We start from the raw sequence: 23,210 nt of genomic DNA, 5'->3' as shown, positions 1-23,210 counted from the left end.
TTTTTCCGATTTTTTTTCCGATTTTTTTCCGATTTTTTTCCGATTTTTTTCCGATTTTTTTTCCGATTTTTTCCGATTTTTTTCCGATTTTTTTCCGATTTTTTCCGATTTTTTTCCGATTTTTTTCCGATTTTTTTCCGATTTTTTCAGATTTTTTCCGATTTTTTCCCGATTTTTTCCGATTTTTTTCCGATTTTTTCCGATTTTTTTCCGATTTTTTTTCCGATTTTTTCCGATTTTTTTCCGATTTTTTTCCGATTTTTTTTCCGATTTTTTTCCAATTTTTTCCGATTTTTTCCGATTTTTTTTTGATTTTTTTTCCGATTTTTTTCCGATTTTTTCCGATTTTTTTTCCGATTTTTTTCCGATTTTTTCCGATTTTTTTCCGATTTTTTTTTCGATTTTTTCCGATTTTTTTCCGATTTTTTCCGATTTTTTCCGATTTTTTTCCGATTTTTTTCCGATTTTTTTCCGATTTTTTTCCGATTTTTTTCCGATTTTTTCCGATTTTTTTCCGATTTTTTTCCGATTTTTTTCCGATTTTTCCGATTTTTTTCAGATTTTTTTTCAGATTTTTTCCGATTTTTTTCCGATTTTTTTCCGATTTTTTTCCGATTTTTTTCCGATTTTTTTTCGATTTTTTCCGATTTTTTCCGATTTTTTCCGATTTTTTCCGATTTTTTTCCGATTTTTTTTCCGATTTTTTTCCGATTTTTTACCGATTTTTTCCGATTTTTTTCCGATTTTTTTTCCGATTTTTTTCCGATTTTTTCCGATTTTTTCCGATTTTTTTTTTATTTTTTTTTTTCCGATTTTCTTCCGATTTTTTCCGATTTTTTTTCCGATTTTTTTCCGATTTTTTCCGATTTTTTTCCGATTTTTTTTCCGATTTTTTCCCGATTTTTTCCGATTTTTTCCGATTTTTTTTCCGATTTTTTTCCGATTTTTTTCCGATTTTTTTCCGATTTTTTTTCCGATTTTTTCCGATTTTTTCCGATTTTTTTCCGATTTTTTTCCGATTTTTTCCGATTTTTTTCCGATTTTTTTCCGATTTTTTCCGATTTTTTCCGATTTTTTTCAGATTTTTTTCAGATTTTTTTTCCGATTTTTTTCCGATTTTTTTCCGATTTTTTTTCCGATTTTTTTCCGATTTTTTTCCGATTTTTTCCGATTTTTTCCGATTTTTTTTCCGATTTTTTTCCGATTTTTTACCGATTTTTTCCGATTTTTTTCCGATTTTTTACCGATTTTTTCCGATTTTTTTCCGATTTTTTCCCGATTTTTTCCGATTTTTTTCCGATTTTTTCCGATTTTTTTCCGATTTTTTTCCGATTTTTTTCCCGATTTTTTCCGATTTTTTCCGATTTTTTTCCGATTTTTTTTCCGATTTTTTTCAGATTTTTTCCGATTTTTTCCGATTTTTTTCTGATTTTTTTTCCGATTTTTTTCGATTTTTTTTCGATTTTTTTTCCGATTTTTTCCAGATTTTTTCAGATTTTTCCGATTTTTTCCGATTTTTTTCCGATTTTTCCCGATTTTTTTTGATTTTTTTTCCGATTTTTTTCCGATTTTTTTCCGATTTTTTTCCGATTTTTTCCGATTTTTTTCCGATTTTTTTTCCGATTTTTTCCCGATTTTTTTTCCGATTTTTTTCCGATTTTTTCCGATTTTTTTCCGATTTTTTCCGATTTTTTTCCGATTTTTTCCGATTTTTTTTCCGATTTTTTCCGATTTTTTTCCGATTTTTTTCCGATTTTTTTCCGATTTTTTCCGATTTTTTCCGATTTTTTTTCCGATTTTTTTTCCGATTTTTTCCCGATTTTTTTCCGATTTTTTCCGATTTTTTCCGATTTTTTTTCCGATTTTTTCCGATTTTTTTCCGATTTTTTCCGATTTTTTTCCGATTTTTTCCGATTTTTTTCCGATTTTTTTTCCGATTTTTTCCCGATTTTTTTCCGATTTTTTCCGATTTTTTCCGATTTTTTTTCCGATTTTTTTCCGATTTTTTTCGATTTTTTCCGATTTTTTCCGATTTTTTTTCCGATTTTTTCCGATTTTTTTTCCGATTTTTTTCCGATTTTTTTTCCGATTTTTTTCCGATTTTTTTCCGATTTTTTTCCGATTTTTTCCGATTTTTTCCGATTTTTTTTCCGATTTTTTCCGATTTTTTTCCGATTTTTTTTCCGAATTTTTTTCCGATTTTTTCCGATTTTTTTCCGATTTTTTTTCCGATTTTTTTCGATTTTTTTTCGATTTTTTTTCCGATTTTTTCCAGATTTTTTCCGATTTTTTCCGATTTTTTCCGATTTTTTTCCGATTTTTTCCGATTTTTTTTGGATTTTTTTTCCGATTTTTTTCCGATTTTTTTCCGATTTTTTTTCCGATTTTTTTCAGATTTTTTCCGATTTTTTCCGATTTTTTCCGATTTTTTTTCCGATTTTTTCCGATTTTTTTTCCGATTTTTTTCCAATTTTTTCCGATTTTTTTCAGATTTTTTTTCAGATTTTTTCTGATTTTTTTCAGATTTTTTTCCGATTTTTTCTTCGATTTTTTTCCGATTTTTTTTCGATTTTTTCCGATTTTTTCCGATTTTTTCCCCGATTTTTTCCGATTTTTTTCCGATTTTTTCCGATTTTTTTTCCGATTTTTTTCCGATTTTTTTCCGATTTTTTTCCGATTTTTTTCCGATTTTTTTCCGATTTTTTCCGATTTTTTCCGATTTTTTTAAAAAAAAAATTCCGATTTTCTTCCGATTTTTTCCGATTTTTTTTCCGATTTTTTTCCGATTTTTTCCGATTTTTTTCCGATTTTTTTCCGATTTTTTTTCCGAATTTTTTTCCGATTTTTTCCGATTTTTTCCGATTTTTTTTCCGATTTTTTACCGATTTTTTCCGATTTTTTCCGATTTTTTTCCGATTTTTTTCCGATTTTTTTCCGATTTTTTTTCCGATTTTTTTCAGATTTTTTCCGATTTTTTCCGATTTTTTTCCGATTTTTTTTCCGATTTTTTCCCGATTTTTTTTCCGATTTTTTTCCGATTTTTTCCGATTTTTTTCAGATTTTTTTTCCGATTTTTTCTGATTTTTTTCCGATTTTTTTCCGATTTTTTCTTCGATTTTTTTCCGATTTTTTTTCCGATTTTTTCCGATTTTTTCCGATTTTTTCCCCGATTTTTTCCGATTTTTTTCCGATTTTTTCCGATTTTTTTTCCGATTTTTTTCCGATTTTTTTCCGATTTTTTTCCGATTTTTTTCCGATTTTTTTCCGATTTTTTCCGATTTTTTCCGATTTTTTTAAAAAAAAAATTCCGATTTTCTTCCGATTTTTTCCGATTTTTTTTCCGATTTTTTTCCGATTTTTTCCGATTTTTTTCCGATTTTTTTCCGATTTTTTTTCCGAATTTTTTTCCGATTTTTTCCGATTTTTTCCGATTTTTTTTCCGATTTTTTTCCGATTTTTTTTCCGATTTTTTCCGATTTTTTTCCGATTTTTTTCCGATTTTTTCCGATTTTTTCCGATTTTTTTTCCGATTTTTTTCCGATTTTTTTCCGATTTTTTTCCGATTTTTTTTCCGATTTTTTCAGATTTTTTCCGATTTTTTCCCCGATTTTTTCCGATTTTTTTCCGATTTTTTCCGATTTTTTTCCGATTTTTTTTCCGATTTTTTCCGATTTTTTTCCGATTTTTTTCCGATTTTTTTTCCGATTTTTTTCCAATTTTTTCCGATTTTTTCCGAATTTTTTTTGATTTTTTTTCCGATTTTTTTCCGATTTTTTCCGATTTTTTTTCCGATTTTTTTCCGATTTTTTCCGATTTTTTTCCGATTTTTTTTTCGATTTTTTCCCGATTTTTTTCCGATTTTTTCCGATTTTTTCCGATTTTTTTTCCGATTTTTTTCCGATTTTTTTTCCGATTTTTTTCCGATTTTTTTTCGATTTTTTCCGATTTTTTCCGATTTTTTCCCCGATTTTTTCCGATTTTTTTCCGATTTTTTCCGATTTTTTTTCCGATTTTTTTTCCGATTTTTTTTCCGATTTTTTCCGATTTTTTTCCGATTTTTTTTCCGATTTTTTCCGATTTTTTCCGATTTTTTTTCCGATTTTTTTCCGATTTTTCCGATTTTTTCCGATTTTTTTTCCGATTTTTTCCGATTTTTTCCGATTTTTTACCGATTTTTTCCGATTTTTTCCGATATTTTTTCCGATTTTTTTTTCCGATTTTTTCCGATTTTTTCAGAATTTTTTCGATTTTTTCTGATTTTTTTCCGATTTTTTTTCCGATTTTTTTTCCGATTTTTTTCCGATTTTTCCGATTTTTTCCGATATTTTTTCCGATTTTTTTCCGATTTTTTTTCCGATTTTTCCGATTTTTTCCGATTTTTTTTCCGATTTTTTCCGATTTTTTTCCGATTTTTTTTCCGATTTTTTCCGATTTTTTCCGATTTTTTTTCCGATTTTTTTCCGATTTTTTTTCCGATTTTTTCCGATTTTTTCCGATTTTTTCCGATTTTTTTTCCGATTTTTTCCGATTTTTTTCCGATTTTTTTCCGATTTTTTCCGATTTTTTCCGATTTTTTTTCCGATTTTTTTCCGATTTTTTACCGATTTTTTCCGATTTTTTCCGATTTTTTTTCCGATTTTTTTTCCGATTTTTTCCGATTTTTTTCCGATTTTTTTTCCGATTTTTTCCGATTTTTTTTCCGATTTTTTCCCGATTTTTTTTCCGATTTTTTTCCGATTTTTTCCGATTTTTTTCAGATTTTTTTTCCGATTTTTTCTGATTTTTTTCCGATTTTTTTCCGATTTTTTCTTCGATTTTTTTCCGATTTTTTTTCGATTTTTTCCGATTTTTTCCGATTTTTTCCCCGATTTTTTCCGATTTTTTTCCGATTTTTTCCGATTTTTTTTCCGATTTTTTTCCGATTTTTTTCCGATTTTTTTCCGATTTTTTTCCGATTTTTTTCCGATTTTTTCCGATTTTTTCCGATTTTTTTAAAAAAAAAATTCCGATTTTCTTCCGATTTTTTCCGATTTTTTTTCCGATTTTTTTCCGATTTTTTCCGATTTTTTTCCGATTTTTTTCCGATTTTTTTTCCGAATTTTTTTCCGATTTTTTCCGATTTTTTCCGATTTTTTTTCCGATTTTTTTCCGATTTTTTTCCGATTTTTTTCCGATTTTTTTTCCGATTTTTTCCGATTTTTTTCCGATTTTTTTCCGATTTTTTCCGATTTTTTCCGATTTTTTTTCCGATTTTTTTCCGATTTTTTTCCGATTTTTTTCCGATTTTTTTTCCGATTTTTTCAGATTTTTTCCGATTTTTTCCCGATTTTTTCCGATTTTTTTCCGATTTTTTCCGATTTTTTTCCGATTTTTTTTCCGATTTTTTCCGATTTTTTTCCGATTTTTTTCCGATTTTTTTTCCGATTTTTTTCCGATTTTTTTCGATTTTTTCCGAATTTTTTTTGATTTTTTTTCCGATTTTTTTCCGATTTTTTCCGATTTTTTTTCCGATTTTTTTCCGATTTTTTCCGATTTTTTTCCGATTTTTTTTTCGATTTTTTCCCGATTTTTTTCCGATTTTTTCCGATTTTTTCCGATTTTTTTTCCGATTTTTTTCCGATTTTTTTTCCGATTTTTTTCCGATTTTTTTTCGATTTTTTCCGATTTTTTCCGATTTTTTCCCGATTTTTTCCGATTTTTTTCCGATTTTTTCCGATTTTTTTTCCGATTTTTTTCCGATTTTTTTCCGATTTTTTTCCGATTTTTTTCCGATTTTTTCCGATTTTTTCCGATTTTTTTTTTATTTTTTTTCCGATTTTCTTCCGATTTTTTCCGATTTTTTCCGATTTTTTTTCCGATTTTTTCCGATTTTTTCCGATTTTTTTTCCGATTTTTTTTCCGATTTTTTTTCCGATTTTTTCCGATTTTTTTCCGATTTTTTTTCCGATTTTTTTTCCGATTTTTTTTCCGATTTTTTCCGATTTTTTTCCGATTTTTTTTCCGATTTTTTCCGATTTTTTCCGATTTTTTTTCCGATTTTTTTCCGATTTTTCCGATTTTTTCCGATTTTTTTTCCGATTTTTTCCGATTTTTTCCGATTTTTTACCGATTTTTTCCGATTTTTTCCGATATTTTTTCCGATTTTTTTTTCCGATTTTTTCCGATTTTTTCAGAATTTTTTCGATTTTTTCTGATTTTTTTCCGATTTTTTTTCCGATTTTTTTTCCGATTTTTTTCCGATTTTTCCGATTTTTTCCGATATTTTTTCCGATTTTTTTCCGATTTTTTTTCCGATTTTTCCGATTTTTTCCGATTTTTTTTCCGATTTTTTCCGATTTTTTTCCGATTTTTTTTCCGATTTTTTCCGATTTTTTCCGATTTTTTTCCGATTTTTTTCCGATTTTTTTTCCGATTTTTTCCGATTTTTTCCGATTTTTTCCGATTTTTTTTCCGATTTTTTCCGATTTTTTTCCGATTTTTTTCCGATTTTTTCCGATTTTTTCCGATTTTTTTTCCGATTTTTTTCCGATTTTTTCCCGATTTTTTCCGATTTTTTCCGATTTTTTTTCCGATTTTTTTTCCGATTTTTTCCGATTTTTTTCCGATTTTTTTTCCGATTTTTTCCGATTTTTTCCGATTTTTTTTCCGATTTTTTTCCGATTTTTTTCCGATTTTTTTCCGATTTTTTCCGATTTTTTTCCGATTTTTTTTCCGATTTTTTTTCCGATTTTTTCCGATTTTTTCCGATTTTTTCCGATTTTTTTTCGTTTTTTTTTCCGATTTTTTCCGATATTTTTCCGATTTTTTTTCCGATTTTTTTCCGATTTTTTCCGATTTTTTCCGATTTTTACCGATTTTTTTCCGATTTTTTTTCCGATTTTTTTTCCGATTTTTTCCGATTATTTTCCGATTTTTTTTCCGATTTTTTCCGATTTTTTTTCCGATTTTTTTCCGATTTTTTCCGATTTTTTTCAGAATTTTTCCGATTTTTTTTCCGATTTTTTTTCCGATTTTTTCCAGAATTTTTCCGATTTTTTCCGATTTTTTCCGATTTTTTTTCCGATTTTTTTCTGATTTTTTCCCGATTTTTTTCCGATTTTTTTCCGATTTTTTTCGATTTTTTCCCCGATTTTTTCCGATTTTTTTCCCGATTTTTTTCCGATTTTTTCCGATTTTTTTCCGATTTTTTTCCGATTTTTTTTCCGATTTTTTCCGATTTTTTCCGATTTTTTTCCGATTTTTTTCCGATTTTTTTCCGATTTTTTTTCCGATTTTTTCCGATTTTTTCCGATTTTTTCCGATTTTTTCCGATTTTTTCCGATTTTTTTTCGTTTTTTTTTCCGATTTTTTCCGATATTTTTCCGATTTTTTTTCCGATTTTTTTCCGATTTTTTCCGATTTTTTCCGATTTTTACCGATTTTTTTCCGATTTTTTTTCCGATTTTTTTTCCGATTTTTTCCGATTTTTTTCCGATTTTTTTCAGATTTTTTCCGATTTTTTCCGATTTTTTTCCGATTTTTTTTCCGATTTTTTCCGATTTTTTCAGAATTTTTTCGATTTTTTCCGATTTTTTTTCCGATTTTTTTCCGATTTTTCCGATTTTTTCCGATTTTTTTTCCGATTTTTTCCGATTTTTTTTCCGATTTTTTCCGATTTTTTCCGATTTTTTTTCCGATTTTTTTCCGATTTTTTTCCGATTTTTTTCCGATTTTTTCCGATTTTTTTCCGATTTTTTTCCGATTTTTTTTCCGATTTTTTCCGATTTATTTCCGATTTTTTTTCCGATTTTTTCCGATTTTTTTCCGATTTTTTTTCCGATTTTTTCCGATTTTTTTCCGATTTTTTTTCCGATTTTTTCCGATTTTTTTCCGATTTTTTTCCGATTTTTTTTCCGATTTTTTCCGATTTATTTCCGATTTTTTTTCCGATTTTTTCCGATTTTTTTCCGATTTTTTTTCCGATTTTTTCCGATTTTTTTCCGATTTTTTTTTCGATTTTTTCCGATTTTTTTCCGATTTTTTCCGATTTTTTTCAGATTTTTTCCGATTTTTTCCGATTTTTTCCGATTTTTTTTCGATTTTTTTTCCGATTTTTTCCGATTTTTTTCCGATTTTTTTTCCGATTTTTTTCCGATTTTTTTCCGATTTTTTTTCCGATTTTTTTTCGATTTTTTTTCCGATTTTTTTCAGATTTTTTTCCGATTTTTTTTCCGATTTTTTCCGATTTTTTTCCGATTTTTTTTCCGATTTTTTCCGATTTTTTTTCGATTTTTTTTCCGATTTTTTCCGATTTTTTCCGATTTTTTCCGATTTTTTTCCGATTTTTTCCGATTTTTTTCCCGATTTTTTTCCGATTTTTCCCGATTTTCTCCGATTTTTTTCCCGATTTTTTTCCGATTTTTCCCGATTTTTCCCGATTTTTTCCGATTTTTTTCCGATTTTTTTCCGATTTTTTTCCGATTTTTTCCGATTTTTTCCGATTTTTTCCGATTTTTTCCGATTTTTTTCCGATTTTTTTTACGATTTTTTTCCGATTTTTTCCGATTTTTTTCCCGATTTTTTTCCGATTTTTCCCGATTTTCTCCGATTTTTTTCCCGATTTTTTTCCGATTTTTCCCGATTTTTCCCGATTTTTTCCGATTTTTCCCGATTTTCTCCGATTTTTTTCCCGATTTTTTTCCGATTTTTCCCGATTTTTCCCGATTTTTTCCGATTTTTTTCCCGATTTTTTTCCGATTTTTCCCGATTTTTCCCGATTTTTTCCGATTTTTTTTCCGATTTTTTCCGATTTTCTCCGATTTTTTTCCCGATTTTTTCCCGATGTTTTCCGATTTTTTTCCCGATTTTCTCCGATTTTTTTCCGATTTTTTTTCCGATTTTTTCCGATTTTTTTCAGAATTTTTCCGATTTTTTTTCCGATTTTTTTTCCGATTTTTTCCAGAATTTTTCCGATTTTTTCCGATTTTTTCCGATTTTTTCCGATTTTTTTTCCGATTTTTTTCCGATTTTTTTCGATTTTTTCCCCGATTTTTTCCGATTTTTTTCCCGATTTTTTTCCGATTTTTTCCGATTTTTTTCCGATTTTTTTCCGATTTTTTTTCCGATTTTTTTCCGATTTTTTTTCCGATTTTTTTCCGATTTTTTCCGATTTTTTCCGATTTTTTTTCCGATTTTTTCCGATTTTTTTCCGATTTTTTACCGATTTTTTCCGATTTTTTCCGATTTTTTTCCGATTTTTTTTCCGATTTTTTCCGATTTTTTTTCCGATTTTTTTTCCGATTTTTTCCGATTTTTTTCAGAATTTTTCCGATTTTTTTTCCGATTTTTTTTCCGATTTTTTCCAGAATTTTTCCGATTTTTTCCGATTTTTTCCGATTTTTTTTCCGATTTTTTTCCGATTTTTTTTCCGATTTTTTCCGATTTTTTTCCCGATTTTTTTCCGATTTTTTCCGATTTTTTCCGATTTTTTTCCGATTTTTTTTCCGATTTTTTCCGATTTTTTCAGAATTTTTTCGATTTTTTCTGATTTTTTTCCGATTTTTTTTCCGATTTTTTCCGATTTTTTCCGATTTTTTCCGATTTTTTTCCGATTTTTTACCGATTTTTCCCGATTTTTCCCGATTTTTTCCGATTTTTTTTCCGATTTTTCCCGAATTTTTCCGAATTTTTTTTCCGATTTTCTCCGATTTTTTTCACGATTTTTTTCCCGATTTTTCCCGATTTTCTCCGATTTTTTTCCCGATTTTTTCCCGATGTTTTCCGATTTTTTTCCCGATTTTCTCCGATTTTTTTCCCGATTTTTTCCCGATTTTTTCCGATTTTTTTCCGATTTTTTCCGATTTTTTTTCCGATTTTCTCCGATTTTTTTCCCGATTTTTTTCCGATTTTTCCCGATTTTTTCCGATTTTTCCCGAATTTTTCCGAATTTTTTTCCGGATTTTCTCCGATTTTTTTCCCGATTTTTTCCCGATTTTTTCCGATTTTTTTCCGATTTTTTACGATTTTTTTCCGATTTTTTCCGATTTTTTTCCCGATTTTTTTCCGATTTTTCCCGATTTTCTCCGATTTTTTTCCCGATTTTTTTCCGATTTTTCCCGATTTTTCCCGATTTTTTCCGATTTTTTTCCGATTTTTCCCGATTTTCTCCGATTTTTTTCCCGATTTTTTTCCGATTTTTCCCGATTTTTCCCGATTTTTTCCGATTTTTTTCCCGATTTTTTTCCGATTTTTCCCGATTTTTCCCGATTTTTTTCCGATTTTTCCCGATTTTTTCCGATTTTTTTTCCGATTTTTCCCGAATTTTTCCGAATTTTTTTCCGGATTTTCTCCGATTTTTTTCCCGATTTTTTCCCGATTTTTTTCCGATTTTTTCCGATTTTTTTCCCGATTTTTTTCCGATTTTTCCCGATTTTCTCCGATTTTTTTCCCGATTTTTTTCCGATTTTTCCCGATTTTTCCCGATTTTTTCCGATTTTTTTCCGATTTTTCCCGATTTTCTCCGATTTTTTTCCCGATTTTTTTCCGATTTTTCCCGATTTTTCCCGATTTTTTCCGATTTTTTCCCGATTTTTTTCCGATTTTTCCCGATTTTTACCGATTTTTTCCGATTTTTTTTCCGATTTTTTCCGATTTTCTCCGATTTTTTTCCCGATTTTTTCCCGATGTTTTCCGATTTTTTTCCCGATTTTCTCCGATTTTTTTCCCGATTTTTTCCCGATTTTTTCCGATTTTTTTCCGATTTTTTCCGATTTTTTTTCCGATTTTCTCCGATTTTTTTCCCGATTTTTTTCCGATTTTTCCCGATTTTTTCCGATTTTTTTCCGATTTTTCCCGAATTTTTCAGAATTTTTTTCCGGATTTTCTCCGATTTTTTTCCCGATTTTTTCCCGATGTTTTCCGATTTTTTTCCCGATTTTCTCCGATTTTTTTCCCGATTTTTTCCCGATTTTTTCCGATTTTTTTTCCGATTTTTTCCGATTTTTTTTCCGATTTTCTCCGATTTTTTTCCCGATTTATTTCCGATTTTTCCCGATTTTTCCCGATTTTTTCCGATTTTTTTTCCGATTTTTCCCGAATTTTTCCGAATTTTTTTTCCGATTTTCTCCGATTTTTTTCCCGATTTTTTTCCCGATTTTTCCCGATTTTCTCCGATTTTTTTCCCGATTTTTTCCCGATTTTTTCCGATTTTTTTTCCGATTTTTTTCCGATTTTTTCCGAATTTTTTTTCCGATTTTCTCCGATTTTTTTCCGATTTTTTCCGATATTTTTTCCGATTTTTTCCGATTTTTTTTCCGATTTTTTCCGATTTTTTTTCCGATTTTCTCCGATTTTTTTCCCGATTTATTTCCGATTTTTCCCGATTTTTCCCGATTTTTTCCGATTTTTTTCACGATTTTTTCCCGATTTTTTCCCGATTTTCTCCGATTTTTTTCCCGATTTTTTCCCGATGTTTTCCGATTTTTTTCCCGATTTTCTCCGATTTTTTTCCCGATTTTTTCCCGATTTTTTCCGATTTTTTTCCGATTTTTTCCGATTTTTTTTCCGATTTTCTCCGATTTTTTTCCCGATTTTTTTCCGATTTTTCCCGATTTTTTCCGATTTTTTTCCGATTTTTCCCGAATTTTTCAGAATTTTTTTCCGGATTTTCTCCGATTTTTTTCCCGATTTTTTCCCGATGTTTTCCGATTTTTTTCCCGATTTTCTCCGATTTTTTTCCCGATTTTTTTCCGATTTTTTCCGATTTTTTCCGATTTTTTTTCCGATTTTTTTCCGATTTTTTCCGAATTTTTTTTCCGATTTTCTCCGATTTTTTTCCGATTTTTTCCGATATTTTTTCCGATTTTTTCCGATTTTTTTTCCGATTTTTTCCGATTTTTTTTCCGATTTTCTCCGATTTTTTTCCCGATTTTTTTCCGATTTTTCCCGATTTTTCCCGATTTTTTCCGATTTTTTTCACGATTTTTTCCCGATTTTTTCCCGATTTTCTCCGATTTTTTTCCCGATTTTTTTCCGATTTTTCCCGATTTTTCCCGATTTTTTCCGATTTTTTTCCGATTTTTTCCGAATTTTTTTTCCGATTTTCTCCGATTTTTTTCCCGATTTTTTTCCGATTTTTTCCGATTTTTTTTCCGATTTTTTCCGATTTTTTTTCCGATTTTCTCCGATTTTTTTCCCGATTTTTTTCCGATTTTTCCCGATTTTTTCCGATTTTTTTTCCGATTTTTCCCGAATTTTTCCGAATTTTTTTCCCGATTTTCTCCGATTTTTTTCCTGATTTTTTCCCGATTTTTTCCGATTTTTTTTCCGATTTTTTCCGATTTTTTCCGATTTTCTCCGATTTTTTTCCCGATTTTTTTCCGATTTTTCCCGATTTTCTCCGATTTTTTTCCCGATTTCTTTCCGATTTTTCCCGATTTTTCCAGATTTTTTCCGATTTTTTTTCCGATTTTTCCCGAATTTTTCCGAATTTTTTTCCCGATTTTTCCCGATTTTCTCCGATTTTTTTCCCGATTTTTTTCCGATTTTTTCCCGATTTTTTCCGATTTTTTTTCCGATTTTCTCCGATTTTTTTCCCGATTTTTTTCCGATTTTTCCAGATTTTTCCCGATTTTTTCCGATTTTTTTTCCGATCTTTCCCGAATTTTTCCGAATTTTTTTTCCGATTTTCTCCGATTTTTTTCACGATTTTTTTCCCGATTTTTCCCGATTTTCTCCGATTTTTTTCCCGATTTTTTCCCGATTTTTTCCGATTTTCTTTCCGATTTTTTTCCGATTTTTTCCGAATTTTTTTTCCGATTTTCTCCGATTTTTTTCCCGATTTTTTTCCGATTTTTTCCGATTTTTTTTCCGATTTTTTCCGATTTTTTTTCCGATTTTCTCCGATTTTTTTCCCGATTTTTTCCGATTTTTTTTCCGATTTTTCCCGAATTTTTCCGAATTTTTTTCCCGATTTTCTCCGATTTTTTTCCCGATTTTTTTCCGATTTTTTCCGATTTTTTTTCCGATTTTTTCCGATTTTTTCCGATTTTCTCCGATTTTTTTCCCGATTTTTTCCCGATTTTTTCCGATTTTTTCCGATTTTCTCCGATTTTTTTCCGATTTTTTCCCGATTTTTTCCGATTTTTTCCGATTTTCTCCGATTTTTTTCCGATTTTCTCCGATTTTTTTCCCGATTTTTTTCCGATTTTTCCCGATTTTTCCCGATTTTCTCCGATTTTTTTCCGATTTTTTCCCGATTTTTTCCCGATTTTTTTTCCGATTTTTTCCGATTTTTTTTCGATTTTTTTTCCGATTTTTTCCATATTTTTTCCGATTTTTTCCGATTTTTTCCGATTTTTTCCGATTTTTTCCGATTTTTTTTTGATTTTTTTTCCGATTTTTTCCCGATTTTTTCCGATTTTTTCCGATTTTTTCCGATTTTTTCCGATTTTTTTCCGATTTTTTTTACGATTTTTTTCCGATTTTTTCGGATTTTTTTCCCGATTTTTTTCCGATTTTTCCCGATTTTCTCCGATTTTTTTCCCGATTTTTTTCCGATTTTTCCCGATTTTTCCCGATTTTTTCCGATTTTTTTCCGATTTTTTTCCGATTTTTTCCGATTTTTTTCCGATTTTTTTTACGATTTTTTTCCGATTTTTTCCGATTTTTTTCCCGATTTTTTTCCGATTTTTCCCGATTTTCTCCGATTTTTTTCCCGATTTTTTTCCGATTTTTCCCGATTTTTCCCGATTTTTTCCGATTTTTTTCCGATTTTTCCGATTTTCTCCGATTTTTTTCCCTATTTTTTTCCGATTTTTCCCGATTTTTCCCGATTTTTTCCGATTTTTTTCCCGATATTTTTCCGATTTTTCCCGATTTTTCCCGATTTTTTCCGATTTTTTTTCCGATTTTTTCCGATTTTCTCCGATTTTTTTCCCGATTTTTTCCCGATGTTTTCCGATTTTTTTCCCGATTTTCTCCGATTTTTTTCCCGATTTTTTCCCGATTTTTTCCGATTTTTTTCCGATTTTTTCCGATTTTTTTTCCGATTTTCTCCGATTTTTTTCCCGATTTTTTTCCGATTTTTCCCGATTTTTTCCGATTTTTTTTCCGATTTTTCCCGAATTTTTCCGAATTTTTTTCCGGATTTTCTCCGATTTTTTTCCCGATTTTTTCCCGATTTTTTTCCCGATTTTTTTCCGATTTTTCCCGATTTTTCCCGATTTTTTCCGATTTTTTTCCGATTTTTCCCGATTTTCTCCGATTTTTTTCCCGATTTTTTCCCGATTTTTCCCGATTTTTTCCGATTTTTTTTCCGATTTTTTCCGATTTTCTCCGATTTTTTTCCCGATTTTTTTCCGATTTTTTCCGATTTTTTTTCCGATTTTTTCCGATTTTTTTTCCGATTTTCTCCGATTTTTTTCCCGATTTTTTTCGATTTTTTTTCCGATTTTTCCCGAATTTTTCCGAATTTTTTTCCCGATTTTCTCCGATTTTTTTCCCGATTTTTTTCCGATTTTTTCCGATTTTTTTTCCGATTTTTTCCGATTTTTTCCGATTTTCTCCGATTTTTTTCCCGATTTTTTCCCGATTTTTTCCGATTTTTTCCGATTTTCTCCGATTTTTTTCCCGATTTTTTCCCGATTTTTTCCGATTTTTTCCGATTTTCTCCGATTTTTTTCCGATTTTCTCCGATTTTTTTCCCGATTTTTTTCCGATTTTTCCCGATTTTTCCCGATTTTCTCCGATTTTTTTCCCGATTTTTTCCCGATTTTTTCCCGATTTTTTTTCCGATTTTTTCCGATTTTTTTTCGATTTTTTTTCCGATTTTTTCCATATTTTTTCCGATTTTTTCCGATTTTTTCCGATTTTTTCCGATTTTTTCCGATTTTTTTTTGATTTTTTTTCCGATTTTTTCCCGATTTTTTCCGATTTTTTCCGATTTTTTCCGATTTTTTCCGATTTTTTTCCGATTTTTTTTACGATTTTTTTCCGATTTTTTCCGATTTTTTTCCCGATTTTTTTCCGATTTTTCCCGATTTTCTCCGATTTTTTTCCCGATTTTTTTCCGATTTTTCCCGATTTTTCCCGATTTTTTCCGATTTTTTTCCGATTTTTTTCCTATTTTTTCCGATTTTTTTCCGATTTTTTTTACGATTTTTTTCCGATTTTTTCCGATTTTTTTCCCGATTTTTTTCCGATTTTTCCCGATTTTCTCCGATTTTTTTCCCGATTTTTTTCCGATTTTTCCCGATTTTTCCCGATTTTTTCCGATTTTTTTCCGATTTTTCCCGATTTTCTCCGATTTTTTTCCCTATTTTTTTCCGATTTTTCCCGATTTTTCCCGATTTTTTCCGATTTTTTTCCCGATTTTTTTCCGATTTTTCCCGATTTTTCCCGATTTTTTCCGATTTCTTTTCCGATTTTTTTCCTATTTTTTCCGATTTTTTTCCGATTTTTTTTACGATTTTTTTCCGATTTTTTCCGATTTTTTTCCCGATTTTTTTCCGATTTTTCCCGATTTTCTCCGATTTTTTTCCCGATTTTTTTCCGATTTTTCCCGATTTTTCCCGATTTTTTCCGATTTTTTTCCGATTTTTCCCGATTTTCTCCGATTTTTTTCCCTATTTTTTTCCGATTTTTCCCGATTTTTCCCGATTTTTTCCGATTTTTTTCCCGATTTTTTTCCGATTTTTCCCGATTTTTCCCGATTTTTTCCGATTTTTCCCGATTTTCTCCGATTTTTTTCCCGATTTTTTTCCGATTTTTCCCGATTTTTCCCGATTTTTTCCGATTTTTTTCCCGATTTTTTTCCGATTTTTCCCGATTTTTCCCGATTTTTTCCGATTTTTTTTCCGATTTTTTCCGATTTTCTCCGATTTTTTTCCCGATTTTTTCCCGATGTTTTCCGATTTTTTTCCCGATTTTCTCCGATTTTTTTCCGATTTTTTTTCCGATTTTTTCCGATTTTTTTCAGAATTTTTCCGATTTTTTTTCCGATTTTTTTTCCGATTTTTTCCAGAATTTTTCCGATTTTTTCTGATTTTTTCCGATTTTTTCCGATTTTTTTTCCGATTTTTTTCCGATTTTTTTCGATTTTTTCCCCGATTTTTTCCGATTTTTTTCCCGATTTTTTTCCGATTTTTTCCGATTTTTTTCCGATTTTTTTCCGATTTTTTTTCCGATTTTTTTCCGATTTTTTTTCCGATTTTTTTCCGATTTTTTCCGATTTTTTCCGATTTTTTTTCCGATTTTTTCCGATTTTTTTCCGATTTTTTACCGATTTTTTCCGATTTTTTCCGATTTTTTTCCGATTTTTTTTCCGATTTTTTCCGATTTTTTTTCCGATTTTTTTTCCGATTTTTTCCGATTTTTTTCAGAATTTTTCCGATTTTTTTTCCGATTTTTTTTCCGATTTTTTCCAGAATTTTTCCGATTTTTTCCGATTTTTTCCGATTTTTTTTCCGATTTTTTTCCGATTTTTTTTCCGATTTTTTCCGATTTTTTTCCCGATTTTTTTCCGATTTTTTCCGATTTTTTCCGATTTTTTTCCGATTTTTTTTCCGATTTTTTCCGATTTTTTCAGAATTTTTTCGATTTTTTCTGATTTTTTTCCGATTTTTTTTCCGATTTTTTCCGATTTTTTCCGATTTTTTTTCCGATTTTTTTCCGATTTTTTACCGATTTTTTCCGATTTTTTCCGATTTTTTTCCGATTTTTTTTCCGTTTTTTCCCGATTTTTTTTCCGATTTTTTCCGATTTTTTTCAGAATTTTTCCGATTTTTTTTCCGATTTTTTTTCCGATTTTTTCCAGAATTTTTCCGATTTTTTCCGATTTTTTCCGATTTTTTCCGATTTTTTTTCCGATTTTTTTTCCGATTTTTTCCGATTATTTTCCGATTTTTTTCCGATTTTTTCCGATTTTTTTTCCGATTTTTTTTCCGATTTTTTCCGATTTTTTTCAGAATTTTTCCGATTTTTTTTCCGATTTTTTTTCCGATTTTTTCCAGAATTTTTCCGATTTTTTCCGATTTTTTCCGATTTTTTTTCCGATTTTTTTCTGATTTTTTCCCGATTTTTTTCCGATTTTTTTCGATTTTTTCCCCGATTTTTTCCGATTTTTTTCCCGATTTTTTTCCGATTTTTTCCGATTTTTTTCCGATTTTTTTCCGATTTTTTTTCCGATTTTTTCCGATTTTTTCCGATTTTTTTCCGATTTTTTTCCGATTTTTTTCCGATTTTTTTTCCGATTTTTTCCGATTTTTTCCGATTTTTTCCGATTTTTTCCGATTTTTTCCGATTTTTTTTCGTTTTTTTTTCCGATTTTTTCCGATATTTTTCCGATTTTTTTTCCGATTTTTTTCCGATTTTTTCCGATTTTTTCCGATTTTTACCGATTTTTTTCCGATTTTTTTTCCGATTTTTTTTCCGATTTTTTTTCCGATTTTTTTCCGATTTTTTTCAGATTTTTTCCGATTTTTTCCGATTTTTTTCCGATTTTTTTTCCGATTTTTTCCGATTTTTTCCGATTTTTTTTCCGATTTTTTTCCGATTTTTTTTCCGATTTTTTCCGATTTTTTTTCCGATTTTTTCCGATTTTTTTCAGAATTTTTCCGATTTTTTTTCCGATTTTTTTTCCGATTTTTTCCAGAATTTTTCCGATTTTTTCCGATTTTTTCCGATTTTTTTTCCGATTTTTTTCTGATTTTTTCCCGATTTTTTTCCGATTTTTTTCCGATTTTTTTCGATTTTTTCCCCGATTTTTTCCGATTTTTTTCCCGATTTTTTTCCGATTTTTTCCGATTTTTTTCCGATTTTTTTCCGATTTTTTTTCCGATTTTTTCCGATTTTTTCCGATTTTTTTCCGATTTTTTTCCGATTTTTTTCCGATTTTTTTTCCGATTTTTTCCGATTTTTTCCGATTTTTTCCGATTTTTTCCGATTTTTTCCGATTTTTTTTCGTTTTTTTTTCCGATTTTTTCCGATATTTTTCCGATTTTTTTTCCGATTTTTTTCCGATTTTTTCCGATTTTTTCCGATTTTTACCGATTTTTTTCCGATTTTTTTTCCGATTTTTTTTCCGATTTTTTTTCCGATTTTTTTCCGATTTTTTTCAGATTTTTTCCGATTTTTTCCGATTTTTTTCCGATTTTTTTTCCGATTTTTTCCGATTTTTTCCGATTTTTTCCGATTTTTTTTCGTTTTTTTTTCCGATTTTTTCCGATTTTTTTCCGATTTTTTTTCCGATTTTTTTCCGATTTTTTTCCGATTTTTTTTCCGATTTTTTTTCGATTTTTTTTCCGATTTTTTTCAGATTTTTTTCCGATTTTTTTTCCGATTTTTTCCGATTTTTTTCCGATTTTTTTTCCGATTTTTTCCGATTTTTTTTCGATTTTTTTTCCGATTTTTTCCGATTTTTTCCGATTTTTTCCGATTTTTTTCCGATTTTTTCCGATTTTTTTCCCGATTTTTTTCCGATTTTTCCCGATTTTCTCCGATTTTTTTCCCGATTTTTTTCCGATTTTTCCCGATTTTTCCCGATTTTTTCCGATTTTTTTCCGATTTTTTTCCGATTTTTTTCCGATTTTTTCCGATTTTTTCCGATTTTTTCCGATTTTTTCCGATTTTTTTCCGATTTTTTTTACGATTTTTTTCCGATTTTTTTCGATTTTTTTCCCGATTTTTTTCCGATTTTTCCCGATTTTCTCCGATTTTTTTCCCGATTTTTTTCCGATTTTTCCCGATTTTTTCCGATTTTTCCCGATTTTCTCCGATTTTTTTCCCGATTTTTTTCCGATTTTTCCCGATTTTTCCCGATTTTTTCCGATTTTTTTCCCGATTTTTTTCCGATTTTTCCCGATTTTTCCCGATTTTTTCCGATTTTTTTTCCGATTTTTTCCGATTTTCTCCGATTTTTTTCCCGATTTTTTCCCGATGTTTTCCGATTTTTTTCCCGATTTTCTCCGATTTTTTTCCCGATTTTTTCCCGATTTTTTCCGATTTTTTTCCGATTTTTTCCGATTTTTTTTCCGATTTTTTCCCGATGTTTTCCGATTTTTTTCCCGATTTTCTCCGATTTTTTTCCCGATTTTTTCCCGATGTTTTCCGATTTTTTTCCCGATTTTCTCCGATTTTTTTCCCGATTTTTTCCCGATTTTTTCCGATTTTTTTCCGATTTTTTCCGATTTTTTTTCCGATTTTCTCCGATTTTTTTCCCGATTTTTTTCCGATTTTTCCCGATTTTTTCCGATTTTTTTTCCGATTTTTCCCGAATTTTTCCGAATTTTTTTCCGGATTTTCTCCGATTTTTTTCCCGATTTTTTCCCGATGTTTTCCGATTTTTTTCCCGATTTTCTCCGATTTTTTTCCCGATTTTTTCCCGATTTTTTCCGATTTTTTTTCCGATTTTTTCCGATTTTTTTTCCGATTTTCTCCGATTTTTTTCCCGATTTTTTTCCGATTTTTCCCGATTTTTCCCGATTTTTTCCGATTTTTTTTCAGATTTTTCCCGAATTTTTCCGAATTTTTTTTCCGATTTTCTCCGATTTTTTTCACGATTTTTTTCCCGATTTTTGCCGATTTTCTCCGATTTTTTTCCCGATTTTTTCCCGATTTTTTCCGATTTTTTTTCCGATTTTTTTCCGATTTTTTCCGAATTTTTTTTCCGATTTTCTCCGATTTTTTTCCGATTTTTTCCGATATTTTTTCCGATTTTTTCCGATTTTTTTTCCGATTTTTTCCGATTTTTTTCCGATTTTCTCCGATTTTTTTCCCGATTTTTTTCCGATTTTTCCCGATTTTTCCCGATTTTTTCCGATTTTTTTCACGATTTTTTTCCCGATTTTTTCCCGATTTTTTCCCGATTTTCTCCGATTTTTTTCCCGATTTTTTTCCGATTTTTCCCGATTTTTCCCGATTTTTTCCGATTTTTTTTCCGATTTTTCCCGAATTTTTCCGAATTTTTTTTCCGATTTTCTCCGATTTTTTTCACGATTTTTTTCCCGATTTTTCCCGATTTTCTCCGATTTTTTTCCCGATTTTTTCCCGATGTTTTCCGATTTTTTTCCCGATTTTCTCCGATTTTTTTCCCGATTTTTTCCCGATTTTTTCCGATTTTTTTCCGATTTTTTCCGATTTTTTTTCCGATTTTCTCCGATTTTTTTCCCGATTTTTTCCGATTTTTTTTCCGATTTTTCCCGAATTTTTCCGAATTTTTTTTCCGATTTTCTCCGATTTTTTTCACGATTTTTTTCCCGATTTTTTTCCGATTTTTCCCGATTTTTTCCGATTTTTTTTCCGATTTTTCCCGAATTTTTCCGAATTTTTTTCCCGATTTTCTCCGATTTTTTTCCTGATTTTTTCCCGATTTTTTCAGATTTTTTTTCCGATTTTTTCCGATTTTTTCCGATTTTCTCCGATTTTTTTCCCGATTTTTTCCCGATTTTTTCCGATTTTTTCCGATTTTTCCGATTTTTTCGATTTTTTTCCGATTTTTTCCCGATTTTTTCCGATTTTTTTTCCGATTTTCTCCGATTTTTTTCCCGATTTTTCCCGATTTTCTCCGATTTTTTTCCCGATTTTTTTCCGATTTTTCCCGATTTTTCCCGATTTTTTCCGATTTTTTTTCCGATTTTTCCCGAATTTTTCCGAATTTTTTTTCCGATTTTCTCCGATTTTTTTCACGATTTTTTTCCGATTTTTCCGATTTTCTCCGATTTTTTTCCCGATTTTTTCCGATTTTTTCCGATTTTTTTCCGATTTTTTCCCGATTTTTTCCGATTTTTTTTCCGATTTTTTCCGATTTTTTTTCCGATTTTTTCCGATTTTTTTCCCGATTTTTCCGATTTTTTTCCGATTTTTTTTCCGATTTTTCCCGAATTTTTCCGAATTTTTTTCCCGATTTTTCCCGATTTTTTCCGATTTTTTTCCCGATTTTTTTCCGATTTTTTCCGATTTTTTTTCCGATTTTTTCCGATTTTTTTTCCGATTTTTCCCGAATTTTTCCGATTTTTTTTCCGATTTTCTCCGATTTTTTTCACGATTTTTTTCCGATTTTTCCCGATTTTTTCCGATTTTTTTCCGATTTTTCCCGAATTTTTCCGATTTTTTTCCCGATTTTTCCGATTTTTTTCCTGATTTTTTCCCGATTTTTTCCGATTTTTTTTCCGATTTTTTCCGATTTTTTCCGATTTTTTCCGATTTTTTTCCCGATTTTTTCCGATTTTTTCCGATTTTTTCCGATTTTCTCCGATTTTTTTCCCGATTTTTTCCCGATTTTTTCCGATTTTTTTTCCGATTTTCTCCGATTTTTTTCCCGATTTTTTTCCGATTTTTCCCGATTTTTCCCGATTTTTTCCGATTTTTTTCCGATTTTTTTCCGATTTTTCCCGATTTTCTCCGATTTTTTTCCGATTTTCTCCGATTTTTTCCCGATTTTCTCCGATTTTTTTGCCCGATTTTTTTCCGATTTTTCCCGATTTTTCCCGATTTTTTCCGATTTTTTTTCCGATTTTTCCCGAATTTTTCCGAATTTTTTTTCCGATTTTCTCCGATTTTTTTTTGATTTTTTTCCCGATTTTTCCCGATTTTCTCCGATTTTTTCCCGATTTTTTCCGATTTTTTCCGATTTTTTTTCCGATTTTTTCCGATTTTTTCCGAATTTTTTTTCCGATTTTCTCCGATTTTTTTCCCGATTTTTTTCCGATTTTTCCCGATTTTCTCCGATTTTTTTCCCGATTTTTTTCCGATTTTTCCGATTTTTCCAGATTTTTTCCGATTTTTTTTCCGATTTTTCCCGAATTTTTCCGAATTTTTTTCCCGATTTTTCCCGATTTTCTCCGATTTTTTTCCCGATTTTTTTCCGATTTTTCCCGATTTTCTCCGATTTTTTTCCGATTTTTCCGATTTTTTCCGATTTTTTTTCCGATTTTTCCCGAATTTTTCCGAATTTTTTTCCCGATTTTTCCCGATTTTTTCCGATTTTTTTCCGATTTTTTTCCGATTTTCTCCGATTTTTTTCCCGATTTTTTCCCGATTTTTTCCGATTTTTTTTCCGATTTTTTTCCGATTTTTTCCGATTTTTTTTCCGATTTTCTCCGATTTTTTTCCGATTTTTTCCGATTTTTTTCCGATTTTTTCCGATTTTTTTTCCGATTTTTTCCGATTTTTTTCCGATTTTCTCCGATTTTTTTCCCGATTTTTTTCCGATTTTTCCCGATTTTTTCCGATTTTTTTCCGATTTTTTTCCCGATTTTTTCCCGATTTTTTCCCGATTTTCTCCGATTTTTTTCCCGATTTTTTTCCGATTTTTCCCGATTTTTCCCGATTTTTTCCGATTTTTTTTCCGATTTTTCCCGAATTTTTCCGATTTTTTTTTCCGATTTTCTCCGATTTTTTTCACGATTTTTTTCCCGATTTTTCCCGATTTTCTCCGATTTTTTTCCCGATTTTTTCCGATGTTTTCCGATTTTTTTCCCGATTTTCTCCGATTTTTTTCCCGATTTTTTCCGATTTTTTCCGATTTTTTTCCGATTTTTTCCGATTTTTTTTCCGATTTTCTCCGATTTTTTTCCCGATTTTTTTCCGATTTTTCCCGATTTTTTCCGATTTTTCCCGAATTTTTCCGAATTTTTTTCCGGATTTTCTCCGATTTTTTTCCCGATTTTTTCCCGATTTTTTCCGATTTTTTTCCGATTTTTTACGATTTTTTTCCGATTTTTTCCGATTTTTTTCCCGATTTTCTCCGATTTTTTTCCCGATTTTTTTCCGATTTTTCCCGATTTTTCCCGATTTTTTCCGATTTTTTTCCGATTTTTTTCCGATTTTTTTCCGATTTTTTCCGATTTTTTCCGATTTTTTCCGATTTTTTCCGATTTTTTTCCGATTTTTTTTACGATTTTTTTCCGATTTTTTCCGATTTTTTTCCGATTTTTTTCCGATTTTTCCCGATTTTTTTCCGATTTTTTTCCGATTTTTTTCCGATTTTTCCCGATTTTTTCCGATTTTTCCCGATTTTCTCCGATTTTTTTCCCGATTTTTTTCCGATTTTTCCCGATTTTTCCGATTTTTTCCGATTTTTTTCCGATTTTTTTCCGATTTTTCCCGATTTTTCCCGATTTTTTCCGATTTTTTTTCCGATTTTTTCCGATTTTCTCCGATTTTTTTCCCGATTTTTTCCCGATGTTTTCCGATTTTTTTCCCGATTTTCTCCGATTTTTTTCCCGATTTTTTCC

This window comes from Oncorhynchus clarkii, chromosome 22 (genome assembly GCF_045791955.1).
Source record: "Oncorhynchus clarkii lewisi isolate Uvic-CL-2024 chromosome 22, UVic_Ocla_1.0, whole genome shotgun sequence".
Lineage (NCBI taxonomy): Eukaryota > Metazoa > Chordata > Actinopteri > Salmoniformes > Salmonidae > Oncorhynchus > Oncorhynchus clarkii.
The sequence above is the reverse complement of the archived record's forward strand: the minus strand, read 5'-3'. Positions refer to the sequence as shown.